The sequence below is a fragment of the Psammomys obesus genome, unplaced genomic scaffold, assembly GCF_907164565.1.
Source record: "Psammomys obesus unplaced genomic scaffold, mPsaObe1.curated_primary_1811, whole genome shotgun sequence".
NCBI lineage: Eukaryota > Metazoa > Chordata > Mammalia > Rodentia > Muridae > Psammomys > Psammomys obesus.
In genome coordinates this window covers 4,412,841-4,435,560 of record NW_026595981.1, presented here as the reverse complement: position 1 = coordinate 4,435,560, position 22,720 = coordinate 4,412,841, and the positions used below count along the sequence as shown (strand labels likewise).

Here is a 22,720-nt window from a genome sequence, read left to right as displayed (position 1 = left end):
CAGCTCATGTCCTCTGCAAGAGAAGTAAGGGCTCTTTTTTTTTTGGTTGTTTGTTTTTGTTTTTCAACACAGGGTTTCCTATGTAGCCTTGGCAGTCCTGGACTTGCTCTGTAGACCAGGCTGGTCTTGACTCACAGTGATCTGCCTGCCTCTGCCTTCCAAGTGCTGGAATTAAAGGTATGCCCTTAATGGGTGTGCTATCTCTCCATCCCCAATATTTCTTAACAAAAACAAACAAACAAAAAACAAAAAAACCTACTGGGTGTAGTTGCACACACATTTAATCTCAGTACTTTGGAGGCAGAGGTGACTGGATCTCTGTTCAGGTCTGGTCTATTTAGAAAGTTCAGGCTAGCCAATAAGTGTCATCTTCCTAGCCTATCCTGGAGATATGATGTGAATGGCACCTTACTTTTGTGTCTTTTATACCTTAGACTCATGGCGCTAGTCTTGCCCTTAGAAAAGGCATCAGACAAATCCATATTGAGAGGAATCCTGTCTTGCTTTATTAAGATTTCTCAAAACCTGTGGTGTCATCAACAAGAAGAGTCTGGAAATCTGTCATAGACCAAATGACAACTAAATGGAGCACAGTGTCCTGTACAGAAAAGGAAATGGGATTTTTTTCTGGGGAGGGGGAAATTCTTGGGAAATCTCTTGAGTATAGAGTTCAGTTAGTATCTAGTATCGAGGCATCCATATTAATGTCTTAATTGTAACAAAAAATATCATAATAATATATGATGTAATGTATGATGTAAGCGGTAGGGGAAACGAAAGGAGGATTATCCGAGAAGTCTGTCCTATCTTTGTCCTATCTTTGTATTTATGTTAATGTGCATTAGGTTAAAAACCTAATTTTATGTGTCTGAGTGTTTCCCTGTGTATATGTGCAGCACATGCATGCCTGATGTCCAGAGAGGCAAGGAGAGGGTGTCAAATCCCCCGAAACAAGTTCAAGACAGTTGTGAGTCACCATGTGGGTGCTGGGAACTGAACCCAGGTTCTCCGCAAGAGCAGCCGGGGCCCTTAACTGCGGAATGTTGTGGATGGTTTGATTTATGACATGTAAACATGTTTTTGTTATAATCCCAAGTGGGCTGTCTAAATTTGTCCACATCTGTTAATTGCCTCGTGCGGAGTGTGGTCTATGCCAGCTGGGATTAGTTGAATTCTGAGGACTTTAAGAGGTGTAACTATGACAGCCCAGAGGAAGACCAAGTCCAGCTGGTCTTTCCTGATACTCGGCCGTCACTTGGAGGAGTTGGAGGAAGATTGCTTGCCGCTGGTTCATCCTGCTGTTAACGTTTGCTATTCGCTGGTTACCCGAACTTCCGGATTTCCTGACGACGGATATTGGTATTGTCCCCAAAAGTATCCTACGACCCTACCCAGCAAAAAGAAGAAAAGAGGGCTTTGTCCCATTTCTCTTACAATCTTTTTTTCCCCCTACTTGGTATTGGGAGGATTGGTATTGGGAGGCATAAGCTTTAAGGGACCCCCAAATAAAGTAGCGTTTGAAAAACCAACACCTACAGCAGAGCCATTTCTCCGGCCCCCACTTTTGCAATAGCATCTTACTATGTAGCACCGGCTGTCCTGGAACTTGCTTTGTAAACCAGACTAGCCTTTAATTCACAGATATCTACCTGCCTTCGCCGCCCGAGTGCTGTGGACATATACCGCCATGCCTGCAATTTCTCCCTAAAGATTTGTCATTTATTCTTACAGATGTGCAAATATTCCAAAATTAAAAGGATGTGGCAGATCTGGGCGTGGTGGCGCACACGTGTGATCCCAGCACTCGGGGAGGCAGCGGCAGGTGGATCCCTGTGAGTCTGAGGCCAGCCTGGTTTATAACGTGAGTCCAAGACAGCCAAGTCTACACAGAAAACCCAGTCTTAAAAAAAAAAAAAAAAAAAGGATGTGGCCGATTAGAGCAAGAGCAGCAAATATTTGAGCTAGTCATGCTCTCTTGGGCCCCCTGCCTGGTTTTATTATTGTTGTGACTAAAATAACTGACAGAAACAGTATAGGGGAGAAGGCTTCTCGGCTCATGTTTTCAGAAGGTTTGGTTTGAGGTTGCTAAGCCCTGTGCATTTCTGGCACTGTGTGGTGAAGTACAGGAAGCAGAGAGAGGAACCACCACTGCTCAGATGGATTTCTCCTTTTATTCCTGCTAATCCTCCTGCCTCAGCCTCCTGAGTGCTGGGGATTATAGGCCTGTGCCATCGCATCTGACTCCAAATATTTCCTCCTACTGGTGACTCTTCTGTGGTTTAATTGCAAATAGTCCTTTAATGGGAAAGATTATTGTGATTAGGAGTAAGAGCTGAGCGGTGCGACATTTCGGTTAGATGGCGGGAGTAGATTTTTAAGGCTTGCTGCACAGTGTGGTTACTGGAGCTCATAATAATGACTGTAAATTTTACAATGCCAAGAGGTGAAATTTCAACTATTTCCACCATGAAAGTGATATGTGAAGTGATAGATACTAATTAGATTAATTTAATTTTGTTTGTATCAGCCCATAAATGTATACAATTATAATCTGTCAATTTAAAACACAAATAATAGCTGGGTGGTGGTGGGAGCACGTACCTTTAATCCCAGCACTTGGGAGGCAGAGACAGGCAGATCTCTGAGTTGGAGGCCATCCTGGACTACAGGCTAAGTTCCAAGACAGCCAGGGCTACACAAAGAAACCCTGTCTCAAAAAAGAATCCTCACCAGTAATTTAAAAGAAGCATAAAACACAGAAAAAGCCAGGTGCATCAATTAGTAGTGAGGATGGAGGATGCAGTTCGTTTGGTAAATTGCTTGCCTCGCACCCATAAGGCCCCCATTCACTCCCCAGCATACACTGGGCATCATGGTCACACGTGTGTTCTCAGCGCTTGAGAGGTAAAGGGGAGAGGATCAGAAGTTTAAGGCTAGCTACATAATGGGCTCCAGACCAGCCTGGACTGCATGAGATGCTGTCTCAGGAAAAAAAAAGAGAGAGAATAAAAATGAGTAAAAGCTATAGGATTAGTTGGCTCCTCTAATTACTAATTGTGAAGCCTTAATGAATCTAAGTTATTTGAACCTCGATTATTCATCTGAAAATATTAATAAAACCCACAGCTCCAGCCTCCTAGAACTGTCACGTTGCTCAGGTTAGTGAGCACTTGTTAGCATCAGGCCTGGCACAAAGTGAACTTTTATGAGTGTTTTCTGAGTTCTTCTTCGATCGTCTTGGTTGGTGTGATAAAGGGATTTAAGAGTTTTTGTTTAGTTGGTTTGGCTTGGTTGGGTTTTTTGAGACAGGGTTTCTCTGTGTAGCTCTTGCTGTCCTGGAGCTCACTCTGTAGACTAGGCTGACCTTGAACTCATAGAGATCCACCTGTCTCTGTGCCTCCCAAGGGCTGGGATCAAAGGTGTACACCACTACGTCTGGGCATCCCAAATCTTTAAGGAATTTGTTCCATCAATTTTGGAATAATCCATCACTTCCTAATTGATCGGAAAATGTCACTGTCATGAAATGATACTTACAGAGGATGATATTTGTGGCAGGCTTTCTATTCTATTTCAAATTGTCTACTTGTTTATACTTGCCCAGTTGGCACATGACTTGCTTTGTAGCCTCCTGTGGCCTTGTGACATACTTGTGTACTTAATAGCACAATTGCTTCTCAGTGGTATTATTCTTTGTGGTCACAGTTGTGTTGACTAAGAATTGGTGGGAGAAGTTCTGTACAGAGTCTTTTCATTTGCTTAGTGAAGGGGGTCCTGGCATTAGAAGGCATAATTCCTGCAGTGTGTGTGTTGCCCATGGACTCCATTTTCAAGGAGGCTGTTATGGAAGTCCAAGACAAGTGAAACAGTGTTTGAATAGCTAGCAAAGACTGCTATAAGAGCTCAAAGCTAGATGGCCCAGTCAAGTAACAAGTGACCTAAGCTTTGAAGGATACAACTGAGGTAATAATTCGGGGAGGAGGGTATGGTGGAATGCCCTCTGCAGAGGGGAGTAGAGTGTGTGGACGTAAGCGAGTTTGTGGAAGCCAATGGCCAGCTCCCAATGGCTGCAGGCACTGTGGAAGGAGAACTGACTAGAACATACAAGCATATAGCTTTCATAGGATTCCAGACCACTCCAAGATCAACTTCACAGCCTAAATTCTAGCTCATGTTTTTCCTAGGATCTTTGCATCTCTCCCCTGACCAGTCTGATAGCCCAGATTACCTGAGAATGTTACTAACATTTTGCCTCCATTTTTTTTTTTTCCACTCTTATTCCTTGGGGTGGCACCCATGTTTCTGTTTGTTGCTGTTTTGATTTGGTTTGGCTTTGGGGGTATAGGGTCTCCCTACATACCCCAGTCAGGCCACCAACTTGCAACAACCCTCTTGCCTCTCTGCCTCCCCACTGCCAGGAATATAAGCAAGTGACATCAGACCTAGTCCCTTAAAAGGAGCTTCTAGCCAGCCATAGTGGCACATTCTTTTAATCCCAGCACCCGGGAGGCAGAGGCAGGCAGATCTCTGAATTCAAGGCCATCTTGGTCTACAAAGTGAACAGTCGGGGCTACAAACAGAGAAACCCTATCTGGGGAAACAATAACAACAACAACAAAAAACTTCAGCTGGTATGGTGGCCTGCTCTTATAGTCTAACTACCTGGAAAATGAAGGAGGATCAAGAGTTCAAAGCTAGTCTCATATACATTGTGAGTTTGAAGTCAGTCTGGGCTCCATAAGACCCTGTCAAAATAAAGTAAAATAATAAAAACACAAAAGGTTCTTTTTGTTCTTTTTTCTTTGTTATTTTTGACAACCTCCTCCAACTGTGTCAGGAGTGATGCCGTATGCTTGTAGTTGCAACACTCAAGAACAAACAGGGAGATCAGGAGTTACAGGCCATCCTCAGCTACAAAGCAAATCCAAGTCTAACCTGGGCTACATGAGATCCTGTTAAGAAAAAAAAAAGGGGGGGTTCAACTGTGATTTGAATGTCATCTAACACGGACCTCTGGGCTAAGAAAGTCATTTATTATTGGTTGAAATTTTTGCTGTTGCTGAAGAAGGTCTACACACACACTAGCTTCTGAATTTCTGCCCTCATGTCCTGCAGCCCAAACACTGTCAGAGACATTTACCCAGAATCGGGAGGCACAACATAGCCCCTGGCTGTCCTTTTGGGAACCTCTGACCCCGAATTATCTCCTTCGTCTCACCAGAACTGAGCCTCCCTGCCTAGTCATTAGGTTTGGGAACAGGACATTTAAAATGGGACTGTCCAGATTTCTGTGGCGATAACATGTTGTGACAGTGTTTAGCCTACAGGCCCTGTACATTTCCATCATCTCATCTCAGTGGACTGACTGCCTGGAGCAGTCATCATGTGTTTGGAAATAGCGTCTTCTCAGTCGTCGACGGAGTCAAAGAGTCTCTTCTTAAATCTGTGTGAAATGCCCTGGTTTGCTTAGCATCCTGAGCAGTCTATCTGCAAGCAAACATAGCAGAGAAGCCAGGACAGGGGAGCCTTACCGATTAGCTGGGAAAACAGAGACTTAGAAAGTTAAAGCTTCAGCCAAGTTCCTGAGCTTCTGCCCTATACCAGGCTGCCCACAAATCCTATGTTCCCCCAGGAGTCAACATGTTAATCTTGATTCTCTATCTTGGTATTTGTGCTGGCTAGTCTTACATCAACTTGACACACAGCAGAGCTGCCTGAAAGGATGGAACCTTCATTGAGAGAAGAGAGATCTCCATGAGATCTAGCTATAAAGCATTTTCTTGATTAGTGAGTTATAGGGGAGAGTCCAGCCCATGGTGGGTGGTATCATCCCTGGGCTGGTGGTCCTGGGTTCTATAAGAAAGTAGGCCAAGCACCCCATGGGCAGCAAGCCAGGAAGCAGCACTCCTCCATGGTGTCTGCATTGGCTCTTGTCTCCAGAGTCAATGTCTCTGTTTGCGTTCCTAGCCTGACTTTCTTTGATGATGGACAGCAATATGTAAGCGTAAGCCAAGTGAACCTTTGCCCCCAACTGTTTTTTTGGTCGTGGTGTTTCGATGCAGTAATAGAAACCCTAAACTAAAAACAGTATTTATCTATCCTGATGTTCTTTTCCAATTTGTCCAAATCTTCCCAGCGTTTAGAGCAACTGAATTAACAATTCCCCACTGTGTGTATGTGTATAAGACAGGGTCTCACTTTGTAGCTCTGGTTGTCCTGGAACTCACTATGTAGACCAGGCTGGCCTCGAACTCACAGATCTCTGACTGTCTCTCCCTTCTGAGTGTGAGGATTAAAAGTATCAGCACCACACCTGACTTCATCTCACTTTTTTTTTCAAGCTAGATGGGATGAACTCAGTCTACTAGAACAGACCTGATCCACAGCACAGAGTCCTTGGCAGTCTTCTGTGGAAGCCAACACCCCTTGGTGTGGGAGAGATGCTGGAGTTCAGAAGTGACTTCAAACAGGTTTATGGCTGCCCTAAGTGATCTGTTACCATGGCACAAATCTAGACATCGTGGAGTCCCCTGACTGATTTTCAAGCCAATACCTTTCTAAAAATGGATAAATTGGCTAGCTGGGCATGGCAGTGCATGCCTTTAATTCCAGCACTTGGGAGGCAGAGGCAGGTGATGGATCTTTGTGAGTTCGAGGCCAGCCTGGACTGCAAAGCAAGTTCCGGGACAGCCAGGGCTACACAAAGAAACCCTGTCTAGGAAAAAAAAAAAAGATAAGTTTGCTAACTTATTGTAGCAAGTAAGGGCAGAAAATAATTACTCATAAGACAACATAGAGGGGCTATGTCAATGGCTTAGTAGGTAAAATGTTTGTTGTGCAAGCATGAGGACCTGGGTTCAGATCCCCAGTACGCATAAAAGAGTAGGGTGAATCTGAAACTCCAGGTCTTTGGAGAAGGGGGATAGAAACAGGGAGGTTCCCTGGAGCCCATGTAACAAATCAGTGAGCTCTAGGTTCAGTAAAATGAACTTGCCTTAGTTTTACTAAGGTGGAAAGAGATAGAAGACCCAAGACCAACCTCTGGTCTCCATATACATATGTGCATAAACACACACAAATATACACACAAATAACACGCATACATGCAGGAACATTTTACACCCCAAAGATAGAAGAGGCGCAATCACAGAGGAAGAGACGGTACATTTAGCTTTATGAACTTGCAAATCATTTTGATATTTCTTGTTCTCTAGGAATCTGAATGAGACACTTTATCAGGGCATTAGCTCTGGGCCTGGCATTTGGAACCACTGCCCTGGGAGTTAGAACATCACATTTACATGAGATCCTTAGCTGGTACCCTTGACTCTGGCTATGTCAGGGCTAGAGAATCTAACTTTAGAAGGCACACAGATAGACTGACAATAAAGATTCTTTGACGTATCAGTAGGTGCCAAGACTTGTGAATCATTCTTCATGGATATCTTAAATTGAAAGCTGAGAATATGACATTGTTAGGTCTCATTGGAGCTGTAATGGTTGGGACAGTATATGCCAAGAAGTCTGTAGTCGGCAGAGGATCTGATTGGATACTGTGTTGTTTCGTATGTGACCAAAACACCTTCTAAAAGAAACTTCCCTATCCTGAACTGCATGTAAGGCAGGTATGAATATCATTATAAAGTCCAAACAAGGGACGGAAGGCGGAACAGTATTTTTTGAGTACCTGCCGTGTGTGAGACACAGGCAAGCAGAACTAATACCATTTGCTCCATGGTCTGAGGAGCAATAAAGCAGAACTTGAACAAGGTCATGAAACTGGAGGTTGGCAGAACTGAAGACTATTTGACTCTGACACAATGCTCACTACATACTATTATAGGGGAAAAAAAAAGAGAACCAAGATGCACAGCCCCAGCATTTTTCAGCGTGAAATACAGACAATTGGAACTAAAAATACTCCCAGTATAAAACTAGAGGGGAACTTTTGAACTTGATAAATAAAGATCATCACTGTAAATTTAAAGCCTACATTGAGCTGGCTCTGACGGCACTTGCCTGTCACCCCACCACTTAGAAGACTGAAATAGGAGGGTCAAAAGTTCAAGGGCAGCCTCAGCTCCTTATTGAGCTCAAAACCAGCCTGGGCACGGTGGCCCCACCCCCAGCCCCATAGGGGGAAAGAACGTGCCTGTGGCATCATAAATGCAGAAGGTTAAATAGTAAAAGACTCTCATCTTTTCTGTCCAATTCACCGATGGCCATAGCCAACAAATTAAGTGTATTAAAGTGAGAATAATAAATAGCCCAAGTTTTAGGAAGGAGAAAGTAAAATGGGTTTTCTTCACACATTAAGATTAGAAAATCCTCAAGAACCCCATAAGAAATGACTAGAATAAGTGAATTTAAAAAGACTAAAAACTGCAAAGTTAGCGTAGAATATAGATGTGTTTCTATATAAGTAGTAATGAATCACTAGAAAAGTAAGTCGAACGACCATTCTACTTAAAATTATGAAAAAAATTTAAACACTTTATAAATGTAATATAGAATGTTCAACACCTACATGTCAAAAAGTTTTTAACCTTAAATAAGAGGTCGAGGGATGTAGTTCTGTGGCAGAGGACTTGACTAGCATGTTTGTTTGATACAGGCCAGACCGGCCTCAAATTCCTGATTTTCCTGTCTTGAAAGTAATATAGGCATGCACCACCAAGTGCATTCAAAACTGCTATTCCTACACCTAACCCAGGTGTTGAGGGGCCTCTACAGTGAAGCCACAGGACAACTAAACTACAGTAAACTCTGAGGAAAGAAATAGAAATAGAGGAGGACTCTAAAAGATGGAGAGGTGTCCCAGACTCCAGATGATGGAAAGGTTTCCCATGCTCATGAATTAGAAATGTGAGAATGACCATTCCACCTGAAGTAATTTATAGACTCAATGCAAGATCCCCATGCTATTCTTAGAGTTAGGGCGAGAGAACTTAAAATTTATATGGAAGAGCTGGGCATGGTGCCTCATGTCTTTAATCTCAGCACTTGGGATGCAGATGCAGGCTGATCTCTGAGATCAAGGCCAGCCTGGTCTACAGAGCAAGTTACAGGATTGAGCTCCAAGGCTACACAGAAAAACCCTGTCTCAAAAACAAAACAAAAATCATACGGGAGCACAAATGTTGGTAGCAATTCTGAGCAAAAAGAATGATGCTGAAAGCATTTCTATACCTAATTTCATGTTATATTAAGAGCCATTATATTAAGAGTAATAAGAGCATTATGGATTGATACAAAAACAGAGCCATAAATCAGTGGAAAAGACTAGAAGTCTCAGATTATAACTCCATACATTACCTGATTTAAAAAAAAAATACACTGTAGAAAAACCTTGAGCTGGGCGGTGGAGCATACCTTTGATCCCAACACTCCAGAGGCATGGCCAGCACATCTTTGTGAGTTCAAGACCAGCCTGGCCTACAGAGTGAGTTCCAGGTCAGCCAGAGCTCCATAGTGAGACCCTGTCTAAAAAAAAACAATAAAAATCCACCACCAACAACCAACAGAACAAAATAACAGCAAAGCTAGAACTACTGTATGGCTCAGCTGTACCACTCCCCCAGGCAGATGCCCAAAGGACTCTGTCTTATGGCAGAGATATTTGCTTACCCATGATCATTGTTGCTCTATTCACAGTAGCTAGGAAATGGAACTAGCCTACATTTGCATCAGCTGATCAACTGGATAATGAAAACCTGATGATAGATGTATACACAGTGGACTTTGGTTCACCTGCGAAGAAAAATGAAATCGTGAAATTTGCAGGTAAACAGATGAAACCGTAAAAACAATTCAGAGTGAGATTCCTTGGGTTTAGAGAGGCAAAGGTTAACATGTTCTCACTTGTGTGGGCCCCAGCTTCAGGACTTTAGAGTTGAATGTTTAACGTAGAATACTTACAGAAGCTAGAGAATTAGAAAGGGACCATGGTGTAGGGATAATTTAAGGGAGGGGGAAGTCATAAGTCATAGGTGAGATGAAAGTAGGAAAAAATGCAGATTTGGAAGATTTAACAGAAAAGAGGGGGGGGGTGGAGTGGACAAGGGGGTGAGAGGGGAAGGAGTAATCAAAGTAAAAATGTATGAAAAGATTATTTTTAAAGAGTTGGAGATGAGGTGTTTTGCATGCCTGGAGAAGCTGCTTCTAAAGGCCATGGGTAGTGAAATGGAAAGCCCACGTCCAGATAGGGGTACCTCCTATGAGTTAGGGAGGCTGTTTCTCTTGGATGCCCACCAGAACCGGACGATAAGCCCACATTGCTGGAGACATCACTTAAATTGCAACAAACAAACAAACAAACAAACAAACAAACCAAATTGGAATTGAGCTGGAGGCTCCACCCCTCCTTGCTAGCTTTCCTAGTGTCAGAAAGTGCTCTGCAGGCCACTGGGGGTGAAAAGACAGTGGTCATCTCACCCAGCTGTGAACCATACAAACCACAATACCAATTTACCAGGCAGACGCGACGGAAAGATGTTCCCACAACAGCAGTGGTGCCGTTTCTGTTCTGATGGCAGCCAATCACTCTGTCCACCCCCCTCGCTACAAAATATTATATATAATAAAATATAATCATATCATATAATTTTAAACATATATATTTTTGAGACAGGGTCTATATGTTGTCCTGGAGCTTGCTATGTAGGTCAGGTTGGCCTCTTAACTCACAGAGCTCCTCCTGTCTCTACTTCCAGAGTTCTGGGATTAAAGGCATGCACCACTACGCACAGCCTCTGCCCTTGAATTTGAAGCTCACTTTACAGAAGAGAATTTATGCCTGGTCAAAAAACCTACTGGGGAGGTCACAAGCCCTACCTAAAACCTTCCTACTGTGGTTTGGCTGAACTGGCCTGTCATCAAATTACCTTCTAAATTTTTGTTTTTGTTATACGCACAGACAAATGCTACCGTCAGCCTTAACAGAGAAGCTTTTCTTTGCACTGAATGCAGAGAGATTCACAGCTGTTCAAGGTACTGAGAATGAAAAACAGTTGAGTACCCAGCCCTACATAGGACGTTTACACTACCAGCCCTAAGACTGGGGAACGTCATAAAATCGGAGGCAGAAAGACTGTCAGGGCTGGAAGAGGGGAACAAGGTCTGCAACCTGCTATCTTCTGGACATGGCGCGGGCGTTGCTATCAGGAACTCAACCGTGGTTGCCTGAACTAGGCCTACGTGGGCCTGTCAAGAGCCAGTCACGGCTAGGGGAATAGCTCAAGAGGCTCCTCCCGGCTAAACCATCCGCCGCTGAATGATTTGTCAAGGAATTTGGGGGATTACTTATCTTCAGATTCATACTTACCAGCGAGCCAACTAGATTCCATAGATAATTCCAAACCCAGGAACATCCTGCCTCTGCCCGCCCCGACACTGTGATTACATGCTTGTCACATCCAGCCTTTTGCACCATCACTGGAGATCTGAACTCAGGTCTTCACGTGTGCACAGCTTGAGTTTACCCATCAAGCCATCTCCCCAGCTCATGTTCTGAGACGGGGTCTCTCTATGAAGCTCACTCAACCACGTTTCCAGTGTGTCGTCCTCGTGCCTCAGCCTCCCAAATCTTGGGATACAGTGCTACCAAGTACAGCTAAAACTGTAATACAACTCCTTTTTAAAGAAATGATGTATTTTTATTTTGTGTGCATTGGTGTTTTGCCTAAATGTGTGTCTGTGTGAGGGTGTCAAATGACCTGAAACTAGAGCTACAGAGAGTTGTGAGCTGCCATATGGACAATTGAACTGGGTCCTCTAGAAGACCAGCCACTGCTCTTAACAGCTAGACCATCTCTCCAGCTCCATCTAATACAACTCTTTTTTGTTTGTTTTTTCTAGACAGGGTTTCTCTGTGTAGGCTTGGCTGTCCTGGACTCACTTTGTAGACTAGGCTGGCATCGAATTCGCAGAGCTCTACCTGTCTTTGCCTGGGATTAGAGGTGTGTGCCACCATGCCCGCTGGCAATACAACTCTTGAAAGAGCAATACCTAGAAATAAATAGGCACACATATGCTTTAAGGGGCTGCTGTATAGACATATGAGCACTTCCATTCGGTTTTTTAAATAGACAAAGAATTGGAAAGGAAATGTTAGAAGAGAATATATAGAAGCGGCCAAACTGGTGGTACAGGGCTATAATTGCAGCTACTAGTAAGATCAAGATAGGAAGATTGCAAGTTCAAGGCCTGCTTGGGCTACAAAGTGAGTTCAAGGCCAGCTTGGGCAACTTAATAGGACTCTGTGTCAAAATTAAATATAGAGAAAAGTCTAGGGACTTTTCTATCCAGTGGTAGAGGGCTGTGCTACCATGCTCAAGATCCTAGAGCCCCTCCCCAGCCCCAATACGGAAACAGAATCTACACAAATGGCTAAAACGCAGAAACATGTTTTTCATCATTAGCACCAATGGAAATGATCATTAAAAGCCACGTGATAATCCCACTACGTGTCCATTAAATTAAAGTCACATGATAATGTCCATTAAAATGGCTACAATTAAAAAGACCACAGTCCTGGATAAACCTGGGGACCCATGCCTGTAATCCCAACCTTCAAGAGGTGAGCAAAAGGGGGCTGAGTTCAAGGTAAGCTTGGGTTCTGTGGTGAGGCAAGGTGAATCTGGAGTACACAGTGGAACAAGCTAGCAAAGAAGCCCCTCAGTCCCAGATAAAGACAAGGACATTCGCTGATGGAACGTTTGCTGGCGGGGCTGTAAGGTGACATTATGTGGGAATTTGGCTGTGTCTCGTTTTACTTTGTCTTGCTTTGTTTTTTGAGACAGGGTTTCTCTGTGCAACAGTCCTGGCTGTCCCGGAACTCTCTTTGTAGGCCAGGCTGGCCTCCAAATCACAGATATCCTCCTGCCTTGCCTCCCCAGTGCTGGGGTTAGAGGCGTGCGCCACCACACCCGCCTTTGGCTCTGTCTTATAAAGTTAAACATGAACTTACATTATGACCTAGAAACATGAGGTTGCATTTGACCCAGAACTATTTCTAGGTCTTCATTCAAAAGAAAGGGCGACACAGGTCTACACGGAGACCTGCACGTGTACACTCGCTGCTGCTCTGGTCCTGATCGTCAAAAGCCGAAAATAACCCCAATGTCCATCAACCAGAGGGAGAGAGCAAATGAGCTCATTTATAAGATGGCCTCCCACTCAACAATTAAAGAAAAGATTTAGTAGTACACACACCAACGTGAATGAAAAAAAAAGTCTCAAGTGGAAAAAACCATCTAGAATTTTCAAAACTATGCTATAATAATGAAAAGCAAGTGAGTGATTCTTATGAGATACAGGATGGCAGGACTGACTCTAAGGAACAGACAGACATATACTCCATCTTGACATGGATAGTTATTGCATGAGATCATGAGCTTGTCAAAACTCATTGAACAAACCAGACATGGTATTGCATGCCCATGGTGCCAAAACATCGATGCTAAAGGCAAGAAGATCATGAGCTCAATGCCAACCTCAGCTATATAGCAAGTTGGGGGCTACTCTACTCTGAACTACATGAGACCGTGTCTCAAAAAAACAAAAGTTAAAAATAAAACCTTAAAGTTTTGAAAATTCTTGTAAATTCCTAGTTGTGTCTTTGACAAGCAAGGAACTATATGAGAGATTCTCAAGACCCAGGCTCAGATTGTTAAAAAATGTGTGGTTTATTTGGAAGTGATCATTCAGAAAGGGAAATAGAGAACTATTTGATCAAGTGGAAACAGCCCATTTCTACAAAATTTGAGCCTTATTACCTGAAAACAGTATTTCTCATAGTTTGAGTTTACCCATGACAACAGCTTTTTAAGCAAAACCAGGGTAAAAGCCACAGGAAGAGCCTCTGGGAAGAAAAGAGGCTGTGTGGATCTTACACAAGGCCTGAGGAAGTAAATTAGAGGCTTTAATTCGCAGTCTTAGAAGAATTCCTGGAAAGGGCTGAGCTGAAAGACAGAGGAAGAGCCGGGCATGCTGGCACACAACTTTAATCTCAACACTTGGGAGGCAGAGGCAGGTGGATCTCTGTGAGTTCAAGGTCAGCCTGGTCTACAAACTTGAGTCCAAGACAGCCAAGGCTACACAGAGAGACCATTTCAAAAAAACCGAAAACAAATAAACAAATGAGTGAAAGAAAGTTCACATTTCACACTCGGAGGCTGGGAATTTAGAGGCCACACTCAGATGGTCTCTAGCTGAAGAGGGTAAATTAGAGAGAAGTGTAATGGACACTTGCAGGCAACTATATTAAAGAATGTCTGTGCCTGTCCCTGCTGCCCAGCACAGGTGCATACGGCGTTCTTGATTCTGGCCATAATTTAAAGAGAAACTTACACAATGCCCTGCAGACAAAGCAAGAGGATGTCTTCAAATTCCTTGCCGCAGGACCCCACATCTTGAGGCACTGACCTTGACTTTCAGATGTAGCAGTATGTCTACAAAAGGAAAAGTGATGGCATCCACGCCATAAATCTGAAGAGGCCCGGGAGAGGCTATTGCTTGCAGCTCTGGCTATGGTTGCTGTTGAGAGCCCTGCTGATGTCCAGCACCATCTTCTCTGGGAACACTGGCCTACGAGACATGCCTAAGCTTGCTGCTGCCACCACTGGAGCCCCTCCAATTGCTGGCAGACCTTCACTAACCAGACCCAAGCAGCTTTCAAGGAACTATGGCTTCTAGCAGTGAGCGATCCCAGGACTGACCATCAGCCCCTCACAGATGCATCTTTGTTTGCTTTTTGTCTTTTGAAACAGGGTTTCTCTCTGTAGCCTTGGCTGTCCTGGACTAACTTTCTACACCAGGCTGGCCTCAAACTCACAGAGATGTGGCTGATTCTGCCTCCCAGAGCGCTGGGATTACAGGAGTGCGTCACTGTGCCCGGCTTCACAGAGGCCTCTCACATCAACCTGCCCACGGTTGCCCTGTGCAACACAGACTGTCCTCTGCGCTATAAGGACATTGTCATCCCAAGCAACCGTAAGGGAGCTCACCCTGCTGCGGGCCTGATGTGGTGGATGCTGGCCCGGAAACACTCCTTATTCGTGGCATTATGTCTGGTGAGCACCATGGGAAGTTATGCCTGATCTTCACTTCTACAGAGACCTAGAGGAGCTTAAGGAGGAGGAGCAGGCTGCTGCTGAGAAGGCCACGACCAAGGAGGAATTTCAGGGCCAATGACTGTGCGGACTCCTGAGTTCACTGCTGCTCAGCCAAGGGTGGCAGACTGGTCTAACGGTGTGCACATGCCCTCTGTACCCATCTAGAAGTTTCCTACTGACAACTGGAGTGCATGGCCAGCCACTGAGGACTGTTCAGCAGCTCCCACAGTGCAGGCCACCAACGGGGTTGGAGCCTGAGTCGCTCTACAGACGATTGAGCAAAGAGGATAAAGGTGGAAGGAAAATAAAGTTCCCAAAAGCTGGGGGGGAGGGGGGGAGAATATTTGCATATTTGCATAAGAAGATATGGCTGGGAATACTTGTTAAAGACTTGTTTGTAGAAGCTAGGAAAGCCTGCAGCTCAAATGGAAAACGATTTCATGACATGGGGCAAATCCATTGTATAGCAAGCTCTCAGCATCCTTTCTTTATGGCTTACCCATGAGTTACCCTGTATCTATAAGCTGCTAGCTTGTCCCTGTCTGAGAGCTTTTTCTGGCCCAGAGCCCTCCTGACCTTGTGCAGTACAGACCAATAGTAGTACCAGGGCATAATTGTCCTTCTGAAGCATCCTCAGAAAAATGCAGATGGGAGCCGATGGGTAAGTACTCCACAATCCTTCATAGCAGAGGTCAAAACCACATAGCGCATTGGCTCCAAAAGGTCCCCCATGGATCTGAGTACCGGTTACCTACTGTATGAGTTGCTTCTCTATTGCTGTGATAAAAATGCCATGACCAGAGCAGCTTATAGAAAGCAGGGTTTACAGCTCCAGACGGATAAGAGTTCATCACCATCATGGCGGGAAAGCATGGCAGCCTGCAGGCATGGCAAGCTGAGAGCTCGTATCCTGAACTGCAAGCACACAGCTGAGAGAGCGAACAGGAAATGGCCCAGATCTTTACATTCTCAAAGCCTAACCCCAGTGACATTCCTCCTAACAAGGCCAAACACACTTCCTAAGCCTCTCCAAACAGCATCACCAACTGGGGACCACATTTTGAAAAATCTCGAGACTATGGGAACATTGCTCATTCAAACCGCACATCTACGGTGACAGCACGCTTGATAAAAATATCCTTAATGACTTCCTTCCCTTCTTCTCCGCTCTTCTCTAGTCCTCCGCTCATATTTCCTGGGATTGTAACTGGGTTGGCAGGAATGAAGATATTCTAGAGACACTCTGACCCTTAGCAGTTCCAGAAACATGAGGGTCAAGGGGAGTTTTTCTTAAATAGAAAAGTGATTTTTTTTTTATTAAATAAATTTGGGGGGAGTTTTTTTTTAGCCAGACATAATGTCGCATGCCTTGAACCTCAACATTCAGAAGCAGAGGCAGGTGGGGCTCTATATAAGGAGTGCCTTACTAGGCAGAGTGAAATACTGTCTCAAAAAAATAAAATAAATAAAATTGTTCAGTTGTATCTATTTATTTTGGGTTTTTGAGACCAGGCTATCCTTGAGTTTGCTGTGTAGCAGTGGCTGACCTTGAACTCCTTGATCCTCCTGAATCCACCTCCTAAATGCTGGGATTAAAGGCATGTGTTACCATTCCCAGCTCAATTTAGAAACAAAAACGCAGTCATAACTAGCTTATTTTTATTTGGTGGCGCTGGGGATCAAGCCCAGAACCTTGTGCATTTAGGCAAGCACTCCATCACCGAGCCACATTTCCAGCTTTGCTTTGGAAAGAAAATTTGAATTACAAGCCCATCACGTGAATTCCCAGCTTTGAACCCCAGCACTGGCAATGCCCTCTCTCCCCAAAAAAGCAAGTTCAGTATACGTTATGACACACTAGGAAAGCTTGGTTTGAGAACTGATTCTAGAGCTGGGCATGATGGCACAGGCCTTTAATCCCAGCACTCAGGAGGCAGAGGCAGATGGATCTCTATGAATTCGAGGCTAGCCTGGTCTACAAAGAGTGTTCCAGGACAGCCAGAACTACATAGAGAACTCCCTGCCTGCAACATACACACAAAAGAACTGACTTTGTGTGCTATGGACACAGGACGTTTAAAATAGGAGCCCAGTTTCTACCTTTGGGGAGTTCCCAGAGCCTCAAAAACAGCAGATGTTTAACCATGAGGCCATGTGAAGATGTAAGTAGAGGGGTTATGGAGCCCAGAGGTCAGGTCCAGCCACATGCAGAAGAAAGCATCATCTTCTCTTCTGCCTCATTCAAGCTGAGGTACACTTCTCTCTCTCTTCTGGTTTTTCCAGGTAAGGTTTCTCTGCATAATAGCCCTGGCTGACCTAGACTTGCTTTGTAGACCAGGCTGGACTTGAACTCACAGAGATCCACCCGCCTCTGCCTCCTGAGTGCTGGGATTACAGGCTGTACCACTGCACCCGGCACTTAGGTACACTTTTTAAAGAATGCGCAGAGAGCCTTTAGCAGAGCTGAAGGCATAATGAATGAGAATTAGGCAAACTGGGGCTGAAAAGATGGCTCTGTGGTTAAGAGTTGGTACTGCTCTTGCCGAGGACCTGGGTTAGGGTCCCAGCACTCACATCAGGTGACTCAGAACCACCTGAAACTCTAGCTCCATGGGATCTGATGGCTTCTTCTTGTTTCTACACATACCTGCACTCTGGTACACATACACACACACACACACACACACACACACACACACACACACACACATATATATATATATATTTATTTATTTATTTATTTAAAACAAAGTAAGTTTTAAAAAAGAAAGCAAATCAACATTTGCCACCCAGTCAGAATAAAGGCAGTTTTACTAGACGAATGATGGCTTGTAGTTAGAATTTAGTGGTTCTAGCACCCCTAGGAATTTCTGGTTAGACAATTATATTCATGTGATGACCCTGGAGACCCCATTTCCTGTCAGCCTTCCCTCCATGTCCAACCACATTCCTGTGCTCTGAGATCATGGCCACCAAGCAGCCTTCTGTGGATGACTTATTCTCCAGTGGGTAGGCTTGCTACGCACTAGAGGAGGCAGATTATAATACTGCTGCCACTGTGAGGTAAATAAGGGACCTTCTTGCTTCTGGACCTTATCATGAGCCCGCTCAGCCTGGTGGTCTCCAACTTTCCTATACATCGTAATTCTAATGTCTGCGTCACACCTCATCTATTAAATGCAGGGAGAAGGGTGACCAGCTTCAGTGTGCTGACGTCACTCTGGAGCACCTAGTGTATACACTTCTTGCCAGCTGTCTTCAGTCACACCCAGCAGTCATCCTTCTCTTATCATAGTAGATGCTGGGTTGTTAGGTTTTTTTGTTTAACTTTTTTTTTTTTTTTTTTTTGAGACAGGGTCTGATCAAGCTGGCCTCGAACTCACAGAGATCCTCTTCCTTCTCTACCCATAGTGCCGGAATTAAAGGTGCCCCACCATTCCTGATTTATGATGGATGTTTTATACTAGGATATCAGGTGCAATATAGGTTCCTTCCTTCTTTCCTTCCTTCCTTCCTTCCTTCTTCCCTCCCTCCCTCCTTCTCCCCCTCCCTTCCTTTTCTTCTTCTTCCTGTTCTTATTCCTCTTCCTAAATAGCTAACTGGGAGCCAGGCCTGGTGGTACAGGCCTAAATCTCATCTACTCCAGAGGCTAAGGCAGAAGGTTTGTAAAGTTCAAAGCCTTCTGAGCTTATAGGGTGAGTTATGAGCCGGCTTGGGCAATTTAATGAGATACCCATCTCAAGTTCTTTTGTTTGTTGTTTCTTTAAGACAGAGTTTTACTGCGTAGCTCTAGTTTTCCTGAAACTCTAGGCTGGCAATGAACTCAGATATCTCTCTCTCTCTCTTTCTCTAAGGCTGGAGACACAGCTCAGTAGTAGAGCACTTACCCAGCATGCACTGAGGACCTGGGTTTGACCCTCAGTACTGCAAAAAACAACTCAGGGTCTCCCTGCCTCTCAAAGGCTACAATTACAGCCATAGGACACAGATTATCAAACCTTTGGCAGCAGGCTACTGAAGCCAGGCACCAGTGTTTTGAAGATCCTCCAGAGGCTTTAATGTGCCCCAAACCCTGGGAATCCCAATTGTCTTTGCCTAAAGAGTGCTCAGAGTCATCTTGGAGACGTTGGTTGCTTCTGCTCAGGCTAGACACAGTAGTTTAAAGCTGTGACTTCTGCTGGGTGTGGTGGTGCATTCCTGTAATCCCAGCACTTGGGGAGGCAGAGGCAGACAGGTCTCTGTGAGTTCAAGGTCAGCCTCTAGTATATAGATAAGACTTTATCCCAAAACAGAAACCAAACAACCAGCGCACCCTCCCCCAAACAAACAAAACAAAAAACCAAAAAACCTGTCTTGTATTGGATTCCAAGCTGAAAACTAGATACATGAGACATTTCTTGCATTACCATGTTCATTATCATGAACATCTCTCATTTTATCGGTGCGTCTAATATTTATGAGCTACACTTTGGTTTATTAAGATTTAAGACTGATTGTGAAGGGTCACAACTGTAATCTCTATTCTTGAGAGGCAGAAGCAAGACGCTCTTGAGTTCAAGGTCAGCCGCATAAGAAAAGCTTGTTAAAAAAAGAGAAAAGAAAAGAAAGAAAAAAAGATTTAAGAAGTGAAAGTAATAATGGACACCTACAGAGGTGAAATATGATGATTTTATTTATCTGTTATTATTATTTATTTGCTTTTCTCATTATTGTTGTTTTACAGTGCTGGAGGTCCAGCCCAGAGCCTCACATATACCAGGCAAGCAGTCTCCTGCAGCCCATTATGATGACTTTATAGTATATTTTAAAACTACTTTTTACCAATAACTTTTAATTTGTATGTATACGTGTATTTTTGTGTACTTTCGCTTGTGTTTATGTGTGTGTGTGTGCACAAGTGTGCATGTATGTGTGCAGGCCAAAGGATGACATCATGTGTCTTCCTTAATCTCTCTCTACTTTGTGTTTTGAGTCAGGACTTCTGTGACTGCAGAGCTCCCCAGTTGGTTAGACAGGCTGGCCAGCAAACCTCCAGAATCCACCTGTCTCCCTCCAGTAAGTGCTAGGGTTGCCGGTAAGGATCACTACATCCAACTTTTATGTGAGTTCTGGGGGTCCAAACTCAGCTCTGCATGTTTGCATGCCACGAATTTTACCACCTAAGCCACCTTCCCAACTCCAAACTCGTTTTTAAACTGCACGTGGTAGTACAGAGCCTGTAATTTCAGCACTTGGGAGGTAAAGTCAGGAGGATCAGGTTGTTCAGGCCAACTTTGGCTACATAGAGAGATTGTGGTCAGCCTGGGCAAAATGAGACCCCTACCTCAAAAACCAAACCAAGCTAAAATAAAAGCAGAACAAAACAAACAAAAGTAACTTTAACTGAAAATGTTTGTGATTTACCTAGAAAGGAAATGTAGGGGCCTAGTGGATTCATGTGTTGGGGAGGGGGGCCGCTAAGGTTTGGTCTTGGGTTTTGGAGCAGGGCTAAAAAAGTATAGAGAGGTAAAATGAGGCCAAAGTCCTCAAACACATGCAGAAGGAATTGCGCAGGGACTTAGAGGCCATGTGGCTGAGGGAGGTGAAGGGCCAGCTGTGGTTGCAAAGAAGGCCCAAGGAGCAATGACCTGAGACTTGTTTGGTCTCTCTCAGTCTCCATAGCACATTGCTATGGACCTGTCTCAGTCTTTGTGGTCTTTGTCCTAGTTGCTATCGCTTCCTGACATTGTGCTGTGTTCCCATCCCTGCCTCCATCCATATCTCTCCTGCCAATCACAAATTCTTCCTTGGACCTCTGTGGCTTTTCTTCTGGAGCCTTCCTGTAGCTGGTCCTGGACACACCTTCTGTCTTGCAGCATTGTCAAGCGCCTTGCTTATACTCCAGCGTCTCCGGCTTCATTTTGGTAGTGACAGCTTTACATCCCTGTCCTGAGGCTGATCAAAGACCTGAAGATAAATGAGAAAACAGATGAGGGGAGCAGGGAGACCTATTTACAACTGACTAAAATCTAAGCATCACCTTCACCTCTCATCCCCACAGCCAACTCCCTAAACACACCCAAGAGCCCTGGAGTTGTCGAGATAATTTGGGGAAAATGGGGAGTACATGAGGGAGAGAGGTGAGGAAGGAATCTGCCTGTGCTGAGTCGGGCCCTGATGTTACTATCATCTCTGTATTGTATTCTTCTCCACCACACAGACGAGGAAACGAAAGTTTCCTCACAACCAAGGTCACGAAGCTAGAAAAACTGCCACAGTATGTGTTTCCAATCAACACTGTGGTCTCACTGTGTAAATTCTTCAAGGGAAGGAAGAGATTTAGAGAGCCTAATATCTGAGAAGGCCTTCATGAGTGATCTGTGAGTACAACTTGGGAGGGAGAAGGCTAGCCTGGGCAGAATGGAAGTATGACCTGGAAAGGGTGAGGGTGACAAGGTCACGGGTGCTCCTATCTGCCCACTAATGAGGGTTTTGAGCAAAAGTTCTAACTTTTCATGTACCTGGTAAGGAAGGCTGCTAGGCTTCAAAGTGAAAGCCCTTTCTGGATATCCTTTCCTTTACCCCATTATTCCATAGCTTTGTTTCTCTACTGGCTATTCCTTCCGACTATGTGGAGAGGAGGGAGGCATGATGGGAGCTGGCCAGCCCCAGCTCTGTCACCCACTAGCCAGATGGGCTTTCCTAAAGCTCCGAGTCTGCTTCTTCATTTGCAGAATGGACATATAGCATAGGATAACTGGTGTTGAGCACTAGTACTGTGGAAGGTGGAGGACTCTCTTTGCTGTCCCTTAATTCCCTGAGCACGGCCCATGCTATACAAAGAGGCTGCAGATAACTCATGAGCCATTTCTTAGAAGAAATGGAAAAGCATCTCCCACTTCCTGCACATTATCTTCCTGCTTATGCATTCTGATGTCCTGCTTGCTTTTTTAGGCTCTAAGTGCTATCCTGCTGACTCACTTCCGACTTCTCCTCGTTCATCATGCTCAGCTCCTCAAAATGGAATGGGATGGGAAGGGCCGGAAATTGTACTGTCTGGTGAGATGTTTAAGGGGACAGGCACCCTATGTGGATAGAATGCTGGGGCTGTGAGCTGAGTCCAGCCCACAACGTATTTCTTGTGATACTTGACCTTGGATTGTAATGCTAATAATAACCAACCCACCTACCGCCACAGATGAGGAGCCAACAGGCCCCAGGCTATGTACTTTCTGTGGATTGCCTCTTTGATCACCACAGATGAAGAAGTCAGGGATCCTTTCTATTCAGACAAAGGCACGAACTCTAATATAGGCTAAGGGATCTGCCAGGGTCACGTAACTATTAAGGGAGGGGCACAGCGAAATTTCAGACCCTTGGTTTAGAGCTGTGCTGTCTAATAAAGTAGCTGCTAGCCACATATGGCTACTGAGCACTGGAAAGATGACTAATGTCTGAGGAATTGAATCTTGAAAAATAGAAAGAAGAGAGAGAGAGAAAGAAAGAGAGAGAGAGAAAGAAAAGAAAGAAAGATAGAAAAAGAAAGAAAGAAAGAAAGAAAGAAAAAGAAAGAAGGAAGGAAGGAAGGAAGGAAGGAAGGAAGGAAGGAAGGAAGGAAGGAAGGAAGG

General features: G+C 44.5%; 1 pseudogene; it reads left to right on the top strand.

The window, feature by feature from the left end:
- Window positions 1-1,198: 1,198 nt before the first annotated feature.
- On the top strand, window positions 1,199-15,371 carry LOC129685984 (40S ribosomal protein SA-like; annotated as a pseudogene).
- Window positions 15,372-22,720: the final 7,349 nt, after the last annotated feature.